The sequence below is a fragment of the Tinamus guttatus genome, unplaced genomic scaffold (genome assembly GCF_059628265.1).
Source record: "Tinamus guttatus ecotype Peru unplaced genomic scaffold, ASM5962826v1 Tinamus_guttatus_pri_ptg001041l, whole genome shotgun sequence".
NCBI lineage: Eukaryota > Metazoa > Chordata > Aves > Tinamiformes > Tinamidae > Tinamus > Tinamus guttatus.
This window is the reverse complement of record NW_028289575.1, coordinates 49,925-66,985: the sequence shown is the minus strand read 5'-3', so window position 1 is coordinate 66,985 and position 17,061 is coordinate 49,925. Positions and strand designations below refer to the sequence as shown.

At 45.6% G+C, this 17,061-nt stretch overlaps 1 pseudogene; it reads right to left on the bottom strand.

Moving 5' to 3' along the window:
• Window positions 1-4,468: 4,468 nt before the first annotated feature.
• On the bottom strand, window positions 4,469-5,562 carry LOC148590891 (uncharacterized; annotated as a pseudogene).
• Between the last annotated feature and the right edge of the window lie 11,499 nt (window positions 5,563-17,061).

Here is a 17,061-nt window from a genome sequence, read left to right as displayed (position 1 = left end):
ATGCTTATGGTAGAGGCAGAAAATAAATGTTGAAGAAATTAGTTTATAACAAAAGGTAGCTACATGTTTCTTTGTCCTTCGGTAACTCATTTCATGATGTCATATCAGCACCTTCAAATGTCTGTCCCTTGCACAGACAATCATTACACTTTTCTAAGTGATTTAAATGCCTCAGGAGCAGGAAATTTGTAAAGGAATACGGAAGTTTTAGGTGACAATTCTAATATGCTGGATTTGGGTTAATAAACTCTTCCAAATTTAATGAGTTGTTATCTTTACTGTAGAGACTAGGCTGCAGGTGTGAGTTATTTACAGTAGCCAATATTACTAAAAAAAAAAAAAAAAAAGAATCTGTACTGTTTTATACCATATGGAGTTTCCTAGGCACCTAATCATAGAATCATAGAATCATAGAATGCTTAGGGTTGGAAGGGACCTCTAGAGATCATCTAGTCCAACTCCCCTGCATACGCAGGGACACCTAAAGCACGTGGCACAGGACTACATCCAAGCGGGTTTTGAAGATCTCCAGAGAAGGAGACTCCACAACCTCTCTGGGCAGCCTGTTCCAGGGCTCTGTCACCCTCACAGGAAAGAAGTTCTTCCTCATATGGAGGTGGAACTTCCTGTGTTTCCACTTACACCTGTTACCCCTCATCCTGTCACCGTCCACCATGGAGAAGAGCCTGGCCCCATCCTCCCTACAATCACCCCCCGGGTACTTGAACATATCGATCAAATCTCCTCTCAGTCTTCTCTTCTCCAGACTCCAGTGACTCTTCTCCAGACTCTCTCACACTCCAGTGACCTTGGCTTTCTTCCAGTCCTCTGGTACCTCCCCCGCTCTCCATGACCTCTCAAAGATGATGAAGAGCGGCTTAGCAATGACCCCTGCCAGTTCCCTCAGTACTCTTGGGTGCATCCCATCCGGGCCCATAGATTTATGGGTGTCCAGTTTGCCTAAATAATCCCTAACCCAGTCCTCCTCGACCACTGGAAGAAAGCCAAGGTCACTCCAGTCTTCAAAAAAGGCAAGAGGGAGGAGCCAGGAAACTACAGGCCGGTCAGTCTCACCTCCATCCCTGGAAAGGTGATGGAGCAGCTCATCCTAGAGACCATCTCTAGGTATGTGAAGGAAAAGAAGGTGATCAGGAGTAGTCAGCATGGATTCACCAAGGGGAAGTCGTGTCTGATGAACCTGATAGCCTTCTACGATGAGGTGACCGGCTGGATGGACGATGGGAGAGCTGTGGATGTTGTCTACCTTGATTTCAGCAAGGCTTTCAACACAGTCTCCCATAACATCCTCATAGGAAAGCTTAGGAAGTGTGGACTGGATGAGTGGACAGTGAAGTGGATTGAGGACTGGCTGGATGGCAGAACCCAGAGGGTGGTGATAAATGGAGCTGAGTCTGATTGGAGGCCTGTAGCCAGTGGTGTCCCACAGGGATCAGTACTGGGCCCGGTGCTCTTCAACTTGTTCATCAATGACTTGGATGAGGGCACAGAGTGCACCCTCAGCAAGTTTGCAGATGACACCAAACTGGGAGGAGTGGCCGACGCTCCCGAGGGCTGTGCTGCCATTGAGAGAGGCCTAGACAGGATAGAGAGTTGGGCAGAGAGGAACCTCATGAGGTTCAACAAGGACAAGTGCAGGGTCCTGCACCTGGGGAGGAATAACCCCAGGCACCAGTACAGATTAGGGGTTGACCTGCTGGAAAGCAGCTCCATGGAGAGGGATTTGGGAGTCCTGGTTGACAACAGGTTAACCATGAGTCAGCAATGTGCCCCCGTGGCCAGGAAGGCCAATGGGATCCTGGCCTGCATCAGGAGGAGCGTTGCCAGCAGGTCAAGGGAGGGGATCCTCCCCCTCTACTCAACTCTGGTGCGACTGCATCTGGAGTACTGTATGCAGTCCTGGGCTCCCCAGGACAAGAAGGACATTGAGCTTCTAGAGAGGGTGCAACATAGAGCCACAAAGATGATTAAGGGACTGGAGCATTTGTCCTATGAGGAAAGACTAAGTGAGCTGGGCCTGTTTAGTCTGGAGAAAAGAAGGCTGAGAGGAGATTTGATCGATATGTTCAAGTACCCGGGGGGTGATTGTAGGGAGGATGGGGCCAGGTTCTTTTCTGTGGTGGCTGGTGACAGGACAAGGGGTAATGGGTGTAAGTTGAAACACAGGAAGTTCCACCTCCATACGAGGAAGGGCTTCTTTCCTGTGAGGGTGACAGAGTCCTGGAACAGGCTGCCCAGAGAGGTTGTGGAGTCTCCTTCTCTGGAGATCTTCCAAACCCGCCTGGACGCCACCCTGTGCCACGTGCTCTAGGTGTCCCTGCTGGAGAAGGAGGCTTGGACTAGATGACCTCTAGAGGTCCTTTCCAACCGTAAGCATTCTGTGATTCTGTGATTCTGTGCACGTAAACTCAGGAAACAGCCAAGGAGGGATTACTTTTGTTGGCTTTGAGCAGCACACTCAGCCTCCAAGTTGAAGAACATTTGTTAAGAGAAACAATTCCCAGATATTTACTGCCAATTGGCTTTTCAAAAGACTCAGTTATATCTGAGGAGCAAGTCAACAGAGTAGAGAAGCCTGGATGACAAGTTTTGTCAATTTGTCCACAGTGAAGTGATGAACATTTAAGTTTCTTCTAACACTTCAGTATTACGCTACCTAGGTATTCTGGAGCAAACAGGCATTCAAAAAATAACACCATTCCTCACCTTCATGACTTAAGGTCCTGAGATAAAGGAAGACATTTCAGATTTATTGACTTTATTCTTTTTGTATACCTTATTTGTCCTTTCTCCTTGTACTTCTTTTCTTCATAATATTTTACTATTTGCAAAGAATTTATGTTCCTTTCCCAAGGACTAATGGACATGGGAACATAACATTATGAGCTGAAGCCCAGGTGAAAGCACCTAAGTATGTGATCGCATTTTCAAAAATGTCAGCTCAAATAGAAGATGCTGGGATCTCAGCTCTTTGGAAAAGCAGTTGTTATATACATCTGCTTAAGTGGAGACTTAGAAAACCCAAATATAGATATTCATCTCTCAAAATCCTTGCTAATTTTCCTTTCATGTTTTTGTTTTTAGAAGTTCATTGTACTATGTCTCTTGGTTTTCCAATCCTTTTGAAAGCATTGGAAAAAATCTGATACATGAGTCCAATACTAATTGTTTTCATCTTGAAATATTACCTATCTTTTCAAAGAAAAGCATCATTTCTAAGCAACATTGTGTTCCTTATTGTCACAGAACGAGTGGTGTTGGGGGTGAGTGACACAATGCACTTCACTCATGGGAAAGAAATAGGAATAGGTTTTATTGGTAATGACAATGGTTTCACGAGATTCTATGGCAAGGTCACTTTAATTAGTTACTGCATGGAGGTTCAAGACACACACAGAATTATCAAGGACACCCTCCCTTTGGGTCACGAGGTTCAGATTGGACCCCCTTGCTTTCCAAACTCCTTCTGAGAGGAACCTGGGTGCAGCTGGATCCAGTCCTAGTCCCAGACCTGGTCAACGGTTTATGTCTAAGGGATTTGTGCACAGTTACAAAGTAAGGTTTACAAATTCAGAAAGAGAAAGGCGTGCTATAGTCACTTACCACGAATCTGTAGTGGGAAGGATCTCTTAACCTCGAGGAGTATCCTTGAGAGGCATCCCTGCTCAAGGGGAGATCCTGGCATGCAGCCCACTGCCATGCAAGGAGAGCTCAATGGGCTCTTGGGCTGTCCCTGTATTTATGGGATAAGATGATGATTGACTGGTAGTCATTCTTTCAATTCAGAAATGACTGTTGGCTGGTGTACTCACAGTTAGCCTCATCTCCCCATCAGGATAGGGCCATCAGGACTGTTATTGATGGTTAATGTCTGGGTGGGGGAAGAAATCAGGGAGGCAACTACCAGGATCAGATAATGTGGTAGTTAACACCTGAACAGGGCTATCTGTGAGAAGTCGGGATGAGCTGGGGAAGGAGCATATCTGTCAAACTCCACCCCGTGACTATAGTCAATTCATCTTATCATCACAGAGTGGTGGTACGGTCACCTCTTGCCTCTGTGCCATAAATAGTGTATTAATAATTTTTGCATTTACGGGTCCATGGCAAGTGATCACAGTTAGCATAAAGTATTGCTATTATGTACTAATTTATACATTTTGACTGGTTGAATTTTGATTATTTGTTTAGTCATGTAGCAGACCTTTATATACAGTATGATTATAAGTAATAGACCTAATAACACTAAAGCTAGTAAAATCACAATTGGATGAAGCATGAGATTAAAAATTCCCGTTGCTGTTGGCGACCATCCGAGAAGGGTTTCCCACCAACGGTGTTCTCCATCCCTTTTCACTCTTTCCAGAACACGGTGTATTTCTTCTGCATCATGATGAACAGTGATTAGAGTCCGTTGTCCTGGATGCGTTTCAGCAGTTGATGCAAGTTGTCATGTTGTAGCAGTTTTCTCACCAACCTAAGGTTCATTCCAATGGGGGCAGGCAATAAATCTTGATTCAACATATAATTAGATTGTAACAATCGATGAGAAGTTACAGGAGCTGAGTAATTAAAGTCGCATCTCATAATTTCAGTAAAGTTACAAACACAAATATTTGAGCGATTGCTTGTATTCACATTAGTGTTATCTACAAGTACAAAATCACAAAGAGTTCTCATACAAATACATCCATTTCCTACATATATAAGTACAGTTTCAGGAGTTTCATCAGGGTGTATTTCAAAATGACAAATCTTTTGCTGTGTATCAAGACAAATGTCTTGGGCTTTCATAGTATTACTTTCACAAATAAAGCCTTGTTGTTCCTGTACAAGGATATAGGATGAATACTGAAGCATTGCGTATTGTTAGGACAAAAGCTGTAGCTTTATTGCTGATGGCATCATAAGTAAAGTTGACTAAATACCACCAAGACTGAAATTCCCTTTCAAATTCATTTGTATTATCCCAAATTACCTTTCTAATTTCAGTCGGTAAGGTGCCCTCTTCACCTTCTCTTATAATTGTGGCTACTATAGATTGCATCCAGAGTTGAGCTTGGATGCAACTAAGAGCTAGGGAAATATTATTTTTTGGGGCTACACCAAGTGCATTTACAATTAGCTGGTGGTCTCTTTCATTAATTCTCTCCCATTGAGGCAATATATCAGATGAGAGCCATCGGTTAGTTCCCAGTGGCAGCAGAGAAGACCGCAATGGATGTTCTAATTTGTGCAAATCACTTGTTGTGATTAGTTTATTTACAAGTACCTCAGCATCTATGCTATTTAAGACGCCCAATCCTGTCCCTATGATACCAGTTACATCTCTCCTTGTCCGTACTGAAGGGCTGAGGGTTCGCCTATGCAGCCATGCTGACCATCCTGCATAGGATGTTCTTAGGAATGGTGAACATGTTGGTCTGACTGCAGATATATTAATTTGCATTAATAGTTCTACTCGTTTAAGGGACCATGATGGATTAAATAACATTTGTTGTTGACCAGTATTTTTGATTACATATGGTCCAATTTCAGAAATTTGTGGGGATAGAGTTCCTTTATTCCTTATAGCTGTAGAGCTACTTATGCTGGAGAAATGCGTTACAGTTGGGGTGGATGTTGTTGTGTTAGGCTGAGTAATGTCTATTTTAAATTTAAACGTTAGTCCCACACTATTGCGAGCCCAGAGACAAACTACAAAAACAGGTTGGGCTAAGGTAAAACTGTACCAAAAGTCCAATCTTTCAGTGGCACAGTTTTTTCCTCCTTTTCTTTTTGATTCAATTTCAGTCACTGAGATTTGAGTTGCCTTTTCATGGGCAGAGCCATTGATCATTTGACATGCTATCTTTATCTCTTCTCCTCTCCTTCCCAGGAGTTGGAGGAGTCGGTTACTACTGTCCCAGCTCCATTCATTTTGCAAGTATACTTTGTTTCCGTGCATGACAACAGTGGAAAGATTTAAGTTTTTATGAGAATTAATTCCCATACTTCCAGTATACTTAACACGAGCTGGTGACCATGGCCACTCTGGGGTTCCTTGAGCACAGGCCGAGAGGAGTAGAATTGCCAGCGTTTGGAATAGTAACATGAATACAGCATTTCCATCTGCCATTCTGCGTGCTGCTGCAAGAGAAAATAGAAACTTGTTTCGGTGGGGTGAGGCCGAACAGGTTACCCCATTTTCAAAAGAAGGAAAAATCCATCGTGCACTAATTCTATGTTTTGCACCACTGTTATCAGTAGCTTCCCAGGCAAGTGGGCCATGAGGTTTAGTTAAGAGTCATGGGCACAGTACCAATGGATGGTAAATTGACCATCACAGGCTGTCCTGGCTGTAATGTTGTTGGACATTCTCTTTTACCTCTAGGTTGAGCACTAAGCTCAGTTTTCACAAAGAATGCTCTGCTTACAGGGCTTCCAGCAGGCCCATAACGATTATTTAATTGTTGGAGCACTTTGGGAAGTCAGATATCCCATTGGGCCTTGTGTGGGTTGAGGCTCCTTTTCAATAAGCCATTAGCACTTTCTATCATCCCATTTGATTGGGGATAGTAGGGGGTGTGAAATGCCCACTGAATTCCTTCTTGCTTTGCCCAATCTTGTACTTCTTTACATGAGAAATGTGAGCCATTATCACTTTGGATGATATCAGGAGTAGGTAGGTGTGAGAATCAAGACAATAGTCCTTGCACCTGTGCGGAAAATCTCACTGTCAAGAACTGAATGTCCAAAAAGGAGACAGAGGGGTCCTAAAACTTTATTCGAATAAAGGGAGAGTCCACCGGGCATATCCCTGTGGGGTCTCTCAAATTGCTGGGGGACGCAGCCCCCCTTTTATCCTAATTTCCCGACCAAGGGATGCCCTCTCCTTTTCCCCATTGGCCAAGGTACTCAGAAGTTACAGTCTTCCCGGCCCGCCTACACCGAACTCCTGCCTCCCGCCATCTGTTCTCACCTGAGCTCACCAACTCCTTTGTCCCCCTTGCTGAAGAATGTGGGGGAATTCCCCTATATCCCTCCTTTTTTAAACGCCCCCATCTCCTTTCAGATGGCTCTTTTTGTCCCACTCACTCATGGCTCCACTCAAGTCTCCCCTCCCTTTGCCCTGCTCTTCAGCCAAACTGTGGGGAAACCCCCTTATTGATGAATACAGAAACTTGAGCATTCCACTCACACAGTACTCCGCCCATTGACTTTCCTACACTTAGTTGCCAGAAGCAACGGGGAGACCACTTCCACTCCTGTGAGAATGTATTGATATCCTGCAGAGGATTTGAATGGTCCGATATAATCAATTTGCCATGTAGACCACAAAGGTTTCCCCTCATTGATATGTAGAGGTGGAGCTTTAGCAGGATGATCTGCTTGCAACCTTAATCTGCACTGAGGACATTCTGTGAGAATAGTTTCACAAGTTTTCCTGTTTATGGGCCAGCCTCTACTCTGTGCAGCAAAGTGCTTCCTTACCCGTGTGACCTAGATTTTGATGTAACCATTCTCCCAACTGTGCGGAAAAATCTCGCTGTCAAGAACTGAATGTCCAAAAAGGAGACAGAGGGGTCCTAAAACTTTATTCGAATAAAGGGAGAGTCCACCGGGCATATCCCTGTGGGGTCTCTCAAATTGCTGGGGGACGCAGCCCCCCTTTTATCCTAATTTCCCGACCGAGGGACGCCCTCTCCTTTTCCCCATTGGCCAAGGTACTCAGAAGTTACAGCCTTCCCGGCCCGCCTACACCGAACTCCTGCCTCCCGCCATCTGTTCTCACCTGAGGTCACCAACTCCTTTGTCCCCCTTGCTAAAGAATGTGGGGGAATTGCCCTATTTCCCTCCTTTGTAAAGGCCCCATCTCCTTGCAGATGGCTCTTTTTGTCCCACTTGGCTCATGGCTCCACTCAGTCTCCCCTCCCTTTGTCCTGCTCTTCAGCCAAACTGTGGAGAAACCCCCTTATTGATGAATACAGAAACTTGAGCATTCCGCTCAATCCCTCCTCTTTTTCTTTTTCTTTTTCTTTTTCTTTTTCTTTTTCTTTTTCTTTTTCTTTTTCTTTTTCTTTTTCTTTTTCTTTTTCTTTTTCTTTTTCTTTTTCTTTTTCTTTTTCTTTTTCTTTTTCTTTTTCTTTTTCTTTTTTTTTCTTTTTCTCCCTCCTTTGGACAATATTTGTTTTTACAAACTAGGTTATTAACTAACAACCTGCGTTCAGTATGTCTAGTACCCATGGGTAGTCTTCATATTCTCCTGGACTCCCACAGACCCAGCAACCCAGAGTTTATTTTCCAGACCCACTCCCAGCCCGCAGTACAGATCAACTGAGAGTTACCGGGGCTTTCCATCCTCTTCCTTCAACTGAGAAGTCCAGACTTCTGGAGTCTTGGAAATCTTAACTCTGGTATGATAAGTCCATCCATGCTCAGCTGTCTTGATTGATGTTTCTGTGGTTAGTAATACCTGATAAGGTCCACACCACTTTGCTAGCAGTGGTGCTTCTTTCCATTCTTTGACCAAGACCCAATCCCGTGGTTGGACTGCAAAATCCAAGGGGAGGCCCTGTGCGAGCTGGGCTTCCTGTCGGAGAGACTTCACAAGAAAAAGTATTCTGGCCACATATTGCTTTAAATATAATACAGTCATGGATTTCCTTTGGTTCTTCTCCCTCAGGACCAGTTAGACAAGAAGCTGGGTTAAACCCTCCCTCGCTTCAGAAGCCCCTTCAGATAGCAAGGCCCTGACAAGGTATGGGACCTTGACATCATGGGATCCCTCTGTGGTCAGTTTTCGGACCTCAGTTACCATTAGGACTGTACCTGCGCAATTCTGCAGACAATAAGGCCACCCCTTAGCCACTGGGTCTAACATATAAGCTATTGGTATTCACATGCCTCCATGGTTTTGCACTAAAATTCCCTTGCCACGGCTCTGTTTGACATCCACATATAATTCAAATTCTTTCTCTGTGTCCAGAAGAGCCCTTATTGATGAATACAGAAACTTGAGCATTCTGCTCACCTTTGTCCTGCTCTTCAGCCAAACTGTGGAGAAACCCCCTTATTGATGAATACAGAAACTTGAGCATTCTGCTCACAACCAATACCACTCAGGATCTAAGGTGATTTTCCTAATTTTAGTCAACTCATCTACTTTTTGATTCCACTTTTTGGCTGGTTGATTATCCTTAGCATGAGCTTTCACCCATCCCATTTTAAATGGTGTTTTTCTCGCTATACCCAGCAATAGCTGCCAATCCTGTTTTCTCCAGACTGGGGTTCTATTTACTTCCCAGTTAAGAGTTTCCCATTGACAAGGCCATTGTGTGGCACCAGCCCACACAGCATAAGAGTCTACATATATAACCCTTGCTCCATTTCATGCAGCTAAAACTACTGCTCTTAACTCTCCTACTTGTGCACTGCCTTCATCTTCTTCCACTACTACTTCACCAGTGGTAATATTTAATGCAACAGCCTTATACAGCCATTTACCCTTTTCGCTGAAGTATCTGTAAACCAAGTGTTTTCTGTTGGTGCAGCATCAATGAGGGGTGGTGCATTCAGAATTGGTGAAGGTTTAAAAGGTTGTTGTAATGCTAATGGATCTGTGTTTACAGACATCTGCAATTTGGAAACCTTAGTATGCCCTTCAGTTAGCTGCATATTTTCTGCAACTCCTGTTAGGTAGGCATACCATTTTCTGATAGTGGGTTTTTGTGCAATTCCTTCTGGGGGAGCAGTCCCCTTTAGGATTGCTTCTAGTAAATTAAATGGTCCTCTAGTTTGCACAGGTTGTCCTTGATGTATCTTCTCAACCTGTTTAACTGCTCAGACTAAGGCTAAAAGTCCTTTTTCCCATTCAGAATATCTTAGTTCTGTTTCTTTAAATGCAGTTGAACTAAACAATAAGGGCCTTTTTGGTCCATCGGGGCCAGTTTGGAACAGGTTACAGTAAGTAGCATGTTCAGCAAAACCCCATTCAGCTATAATAGGGTCGTGGGGGTGTACTGGACCCAGTGACTGAAATGTTTTTAATTCCTCAGTCAGAGTTTTGACTGCCTCTTTATGTTCTAATTCCCACTTCCAAGGTTTGCCTTTCCTTAAGAGTGAATACAATGGACAAGCAATAATAGAAAATCCAGGTACATGCCTTCTCCAATATCCTAAAGTTCCCATCAATTGTTGTAATTCTTTCCTTGATTCGGGCATTTGCAGCTCTTCAATTTTTCTTAGGGTATCTGGAGGAATCACTGCACTGCCAGCTATCCACCAAGTACCTAAGAATTTTACTTATTTGCTTGGTCCCTGACATTTTTCAGGTGGTACCTCTATGTCAGCTTCAAGTAGGATTTGCCATACTGCTGTGGCCGCTTTCCCAACCTTCTCAGGAGAATCACCCCCAATTAGGATGTCATCTATGTATTGGTACAATTTCACATCCTGAGGAAGTGAGACTGTCTGCAAAAGTTCAGCCAGTGCAGCATGTGCAATAGTAGGTGAATGCTTATACCCTTGTGGGAGTCGATTGAATGTGTATTGTATACCATCCCACGTGAAAGCAAATTTCTCCCTGTCCTTCTCTTGTAAGGGAACCATGAAAAACATGTCCTTTACATCTAGTGTTGCCATCCAAGGGTGTGCAGCTGCTTGCAAGGTAGCCGTTAAGTTTGCAATATTTGGAACAGCAGCTGTTAAAGGGGCAGTATTAGCATTCAGGCGCCTATAATCAATTGTCAATCGCCACCTCCCATCTGGTTTCCGAACCGGCCAGACAGGTGAGTTATATGGGGAGTGGGTTCTAGAGATAATCTGTCGCTTCTCCAAGTCAGCTATGACTTCGGAGATGCCATTCCGTGCCGCAGCAGAGATTGGGTATTGCGGTACGTTAGTAATTTTTGAATCAGGGAGTGCAGGGGCTGTGCGAAGGACACGCACTGTAGCCTCCCAATTTCTACCCGGGTTGGGGTAGATGTTTCATCCAAATGACCATACACTGCCATCTGGCAAATGCCAGGTTCGTCCATTTAAAACATTGAAGCCTAAAATATTTTCATAATGATCTTTAATTGCAAAGCGAGTAGCCAACACACGCCTCTCACCCGGCAGCCATAGATTAACCTTGGCAGTTTGACACACGACACTTGCTCCATTCGCACCAGTAATGATAACTTTTTGCTGTCCAGGTTGCACACCCAGCTTTTTGGCATTCTATGTTGTTAGTATTGAGATCTGTGCTCCTGTATCTATTAAAAACTTCACTAATTGTCGCTGAGGACCAACAGGAATTAGGATATATGGGCCATTATCACTTATCCACTGATAAGCCTCCATTCTCCGGACAGGCAGGCCCAATTGTCTCCCCAGCATTACTCGTTTTTTGAACTCATTTCTTGCAGTTCTTCTCTAAGGCGAGAGAAGGGATCGTTTCTTTTTCCAGGGTCTGGCACTGGAGGAGTCGATGTACGCTCCTTCCTTTCACCGTTACCTCGTTTCTGGAATGCTTCAACGAGACTGAGAATTATGCCTTTGGGTTTACCTTGTATAGCAGCTCTTGGGATGCCTAGAGCTAGAGCTTTTCTCCATACTTCATTCCTGCATTTCTTAAAATCAATCTGTGAGAGCTGCTGTTCTTTCCCTTTGAGCTTGATTTCAGTTCCCTGCTTTACTGGTCTCACTCTGTGATGTTCACTTTGGGGCTTAGAGTTTGCATTGCTGTTAGGATCACACCAACCCATCTCACGGCCATAACTGGCTATGCTGTGCATTAGCTCAGCCCAGGTGGGGAGCTGTCGATGAGGGTCATTAATACCTTAATTGCTCATTGTGCTCAGTGTCCCGCCTTATCTCATCCCCTTTGGCCACCAGATAGTGCTTAAGGATGGCTGGGGCACCTCTTACCAGTGGTTTTAGCATTGCAGGATTCACTATAGCAGATATGGGGGCATTGTCAGGCCCTCGTTCATGCATGGCCTGGATACAGGCAGCTTTTGTGACAGCAATAGATAAGTCACTTAGTGATTTGATAGGAATTATGGAGGGTTCTCCCCGGTCCATTGCATCTATTCCTCCAGCCCAGTAGGCCACTCGGCTGGTGATTGAGTGGGGAGTATCTGGTGTGTCAGGTCCTAGGTTCAGGAAAACACCAGGGCCCCAATAGCCATTTGCTTCATCGCCACTCAGCATTATCCGATCTCCACCACTCAAGCAGACTCGCCACAGATATTCAGTTTCTGTTTCACCTGGTTTCCTGCTATACTTCTCTTGTAGGTTAGTTAGTTGTAAAGGGTCCCAGGGAATAGTCCTGGTAGTGTATTGCGGAGCGCCACCTCGGGGTCCATCAGTTCTTCCTGTTTTCACTATAGGTCGAGCCTCAAATACAGGAGGTTCAAAGGGATATAAGGGGTCGTTGTCATTGTCTGAGCTACTATCCTCAGAATTGCCAGAACTTCCCCAAATGTCCCCATCCCAATCCTCAGGGGATACGATCAGTTTCTTTATTTGTACCACATCAGGAGGGCGAGGAGCCCATAAAAGCATCATTTCTACCTTTTCCTCCAATTTTTCCCTCTTTTCCTGTTCTTCCTGTAATTGTTTTTGTAATTGCTGGATCTTTAAGGATAACAGCAATTCAGTGTTTTTCTTCCCTTCTATTTCGTCTCTAAGATCCTGTTCTGTTTTAGTCCTCTCTTTACATTCTTGTTTTGCAGCTTCCAGACAAGTTCCCAGCATCTTACAAATAATACCCTTTCCTTTACCATCCTTTAAGGAACCTCTAGCCGACTTTAAATGTTCCTCCACAGCTTCCCAATCATGCCAGTTATCACGAGCCCACTCTGAGAAGTTGGGACTCGGGTTCACTCCATGCCTCTGTAAATAATTAGTGATACAACTTGCCATCCTGCCGACTACGCCAATTTTGTCACGGAACGAGTGGTGTCGGGGGAGAGTGACACAATGCACTTCACTCATGGGAAAGAAATAGGAATAGGTTTTATTGGTAATGACAATGGTTTCACAAGATTCTATGGTAAGGTCACTTATTAGTTACTGCATGGAGGTTCAAGACGCACACAGAATTACCGAGGACACCCTCCCTTTGGATCACGAGGTTCAGATTGGACCCCCTTGCTTTCCAAACTCCTTCTGTTAGTCCGTAATCTCAAAAATCACCCGCACACTCAACCTGGTGGGTTGAAAAGCAAGCTTTTAGTAGCCGGCCGGCGGCGGACCTCTTACAGTTTGCCTGAGATCCGCGCCGTCTTAGGAAAAAGTCCATGTTTTTATAGACAGCTGCAACTCCTTCATACATTATTTGCAGTTACCAGTTCTTCACGGCTGATATCTTATCTCATGGTTGCAGCAAGAGCGGGGGGGCTCAGCATAAGTAGCAAGCTATGTTCACAGAAGCAGATAGCGAAAAGCAAGAGCACGGTTACTCAGCATAAGGAGCAAGCCATGTTCACAGAAGCAAATAGCGAAATTAGGTACCTAGTCACCTCAACCTTATTAACCTCTTACATGGCCCCTCTTTGCACAGGGTCCTACATTTCCCCACTGGCTGTTGTCCCCTACCTCAAACCACTGAGGTAATACTCTTCTCCTGGGAGTGGGTTATAGTACGTCCTCGTGACCGTTATTTTTGCCTCTGAAATTGTGCTAGCGATATGAGTGCGGATGCATTTTAAGATGCAAGGGATAATGATCATAAAAATAAGAATACTATGGGACCAGCTATTGCGGACATTAGGGTGGTGAGCCATGGGGACCAGTTCATAGAATCATAGAATGCTTAAGGTTGGAAAGGACCTCTAGAGGTCATCTAGTTCAACCCCCCTGCACACGCAGGGTCACCTAGAGCACATGGCACAGGACTGCATCCAAGCGGGTTTTGAAGATCTCCAGAGAAGGAGACTCCACAACCTCTCTGGGCAGCCTGTTCCAGCGCTCTGTCACCCTCACTGTTAAAAAATTTTTTCTTAAGTTCCTGTGGCACTTTTGGTGTTTCAGTTTGTGGCCATTACCTCTAGTGTCGGTGGCCACCAGTGAAAAGAGGCCAGCACCATCCTCTGCACTCCCTCCCTTGAGGTACTTATAGACACTGATCAGATCCCCTCTCAGCCTTCTCTTCTCCAGGCTGAACAGGCCCAGCTCCCTCAGCCTCTCCTCGTAGGGCAGATGTTCCAGGTCCCTGATCATCCTTGTGGCCCTGCGCTGGACTCTCTCCAGCAGCTCCACATCCCTCTTGTACTGTGGAGCCCAGAACTGGACACAGTACTCCAGATGCGGCCTCACCAGGGCTGAGTAGAGGGGCAGGATCACCTCCCTCGACCTGCTGGAGACACTCTTCTTAACCCACCCCCAGGATCCCATTGGCCTTCTTGGCCACGAGGGCACACTGCTGCCTCATGGTCAACTTGTCATCCACCATGACACCCAGGTCTTTCTCCGCAGAGCTGCTCTCAAGAAGGTCAGTCCCCAGCCTGTACTGGTGTCTGCGGTTATTCCTCCCCAGGCGCAGGACCTTGCACTTGGCCTTGTTGAATTGCACGAGGTTTTTCATCGCCCAGTTGTCCAGTCTGTCCAGGTCCCTCTGGATGGCAGCGCAGCCCTCTGGGGTATCGGCTACTCCTCCCAGTTTGGTATCATCGGCAAACTTGCTGAGGGATCACTCTGTGCCTTCAAAGAGGCCGTTATACCATGACTGGAACAGATTCTGTTCCTGTGTCCCGTGGTAATATTTTTCTTTTAGATTTCTGCGCACCATGGCTAATCTTTCCCTAATGACTCCTGACTGGTTCGCATAAAAGCAGCACGTTTCTCAAAGAGCTACACATAGGCCTCCTTGCTTCCTTGTCGCATCTCTGCATTCCCTGACTACGTTCCTGTATTTCTCCCAGGGGACCTGTCCTTTTTTCCACATTCTGTATACCTCTACCTTCTGCTTGAGCATTGCCACAAGCTCCCGGCTCATCCACGCAGGTCGCCTGCCCCCTCTGCCTGCCTTCCTACACACAGGGATGCACTGCTGCTGGGCGTGGAGGAAGTGCCGCCTGAAAACTAACCAGCTCTCTTGGGCCCCCCTGCCTTCTAGAGCTCTAGCCCATGGGATTCTACCGAGGAGGTCTCTGAAGAGGCTAAAGTTGGCCCTCCTGAAGTCCATCGTCGCAAGGCTACTTTGGACTTCAGGAGGAAGTGGAAAATAGTGGAAATTCAGTGGAAATAGTCCACTTATCTGAATCTGGATTCGTTTGAGGAGGAGTTGGTTTCACGTGGGAGTGATGAATCCACGCAGGTTTTCCGGCGAGCTTTACCGCTGTTGGAGTGTGAAGTATCACTTGGTGTGGCCCTGTCCACCAAGGTTCCAATGATGCTGTTCGGAACCTTTTGATGTACACCAAGTCCCCCGGTTGGTATGAGTGAGCTGGTTCTTGTATAGGCTTCTGGCTCTCGTAGTGGTCTCGCAAGCCTTGGTGTATCTGCTCTCGTACCTTTTGTAATGCCTGGAGGAACACTGGAGAGCTGTTAGTAATGCTCACGGTTTTTGGGAACAAAGGTGGGGGTCTCCCACAGAGTATTTCATAGGGGGATAGCCCTATCTTATATGGGGTGCAATGTGCTCGTAAAAGCGCCAATGGGAATAAATCGACCCAGTTAGCCCCTGTTTCAATATTCCATTTAGTAAGTGTTTCCTTTAATGTACAGTTCATTCTTTCTACCTTTCCTGAGCTCTGGGGGTGGTAGATACACCTCAATTTCCAGGTGATTTCCAAGGCTTTTGCTACTAACTGTGTAGTAAACCAAACCGAGGAATTATTTCTTGCTTGAGCTTTTTCACAGTTATAGCGGCGGTTTCTGCTTTTGTTGGGTAAGCCTCCACCCATCCCAAGTATGGGGAGTATCCACGAATACCAGTAGATGCTTATATCCTAACTTTCTGGGTTTTATCTCGGTAAAGTCTAGTTCCCAGTAAACCCCTGGTGCGTCCCCCACTTCTTTAGTCCCCTGGTTTGGTGAGGATATTTTTGGGTTCCCTTGAGCACATGTAGCACATCAGGCAGAGATCCTCTCCAACTTCTGACGTAGACCTGACATCCAGAGGTGAGGTCATACCAACTCAAGTGCCTTTTTAGGGGAGAGGTGTATGCTGGAGTGGAAGTCTCGTAGCCAGGTTTCTGCCATCTGTTCAGATAAACACAGTATTCCTCCTGGCAGCTACCACCATCCTGCATCTCCCTCTTCCCCTTGATGGTCCTTTATATAACTCTTTCTCAGCTTCAGTATATTCAGGGGGTATTTCAGGCCACTGGGTCTGAGGCATTAATGTTAATATTTGTAGCGGCCCCACCGGCTGTTGAGCCACCTGTTTTGCTTCTCTATCGGCTAGAGCATTGCCCTGTATCTGGGGACTATTTCCCTTTTGGTGTGCTGGCCAATGGATAATGCCTACTGCTCAGGGGTCCCACAGAGCTTCCAGTAGGGCTGAGATCTGTTCTTTATTTTTTATGCCTTTTCCTTCTGATGTTAATAGTCCCCTTTCTTTGTATATCTGCCCATGCACATGGGCAGTGGCAAAGGCGTACCAGCTATCGGTATAGATGTTTACCACCTTTCCTCTTGCCCATCGTAGGGCTCGTGTCAGAGCAATGAGTTCAGGTCTTTGTGCCGAACTACCACGTGGCAAGGATTGGGCCCGTATTATTCGGCCTTCTTGTGTTACCACTGCAGCCCCTGCATACCGGACTCCGTCTTTTACATAACTGCTGCCATCCGTCCGGTGGCACCCTATACCCTAGTTGTTTCTTGGGACAGGGGGCCTAATGGTTCTTTAAGTACTGAGTGTGATGCTCCGGTGTCAATAACGAACGACACAGGTTGCTCGCGATCCTTCAAAGTTACCCTGGGTTCTTGGGGCTGTCAGAGCCCCGGCCCCGTCAGTTGTTTTCTTTTTTTTCTTTTTTTTTTTTTTTTTTTTTCATAAATAGAATTTCTTGCGAGTTTGGTGGCGCGTTTTGGTAAGGACACTCATTTTTCCAATGTCCTTTCTTTTTA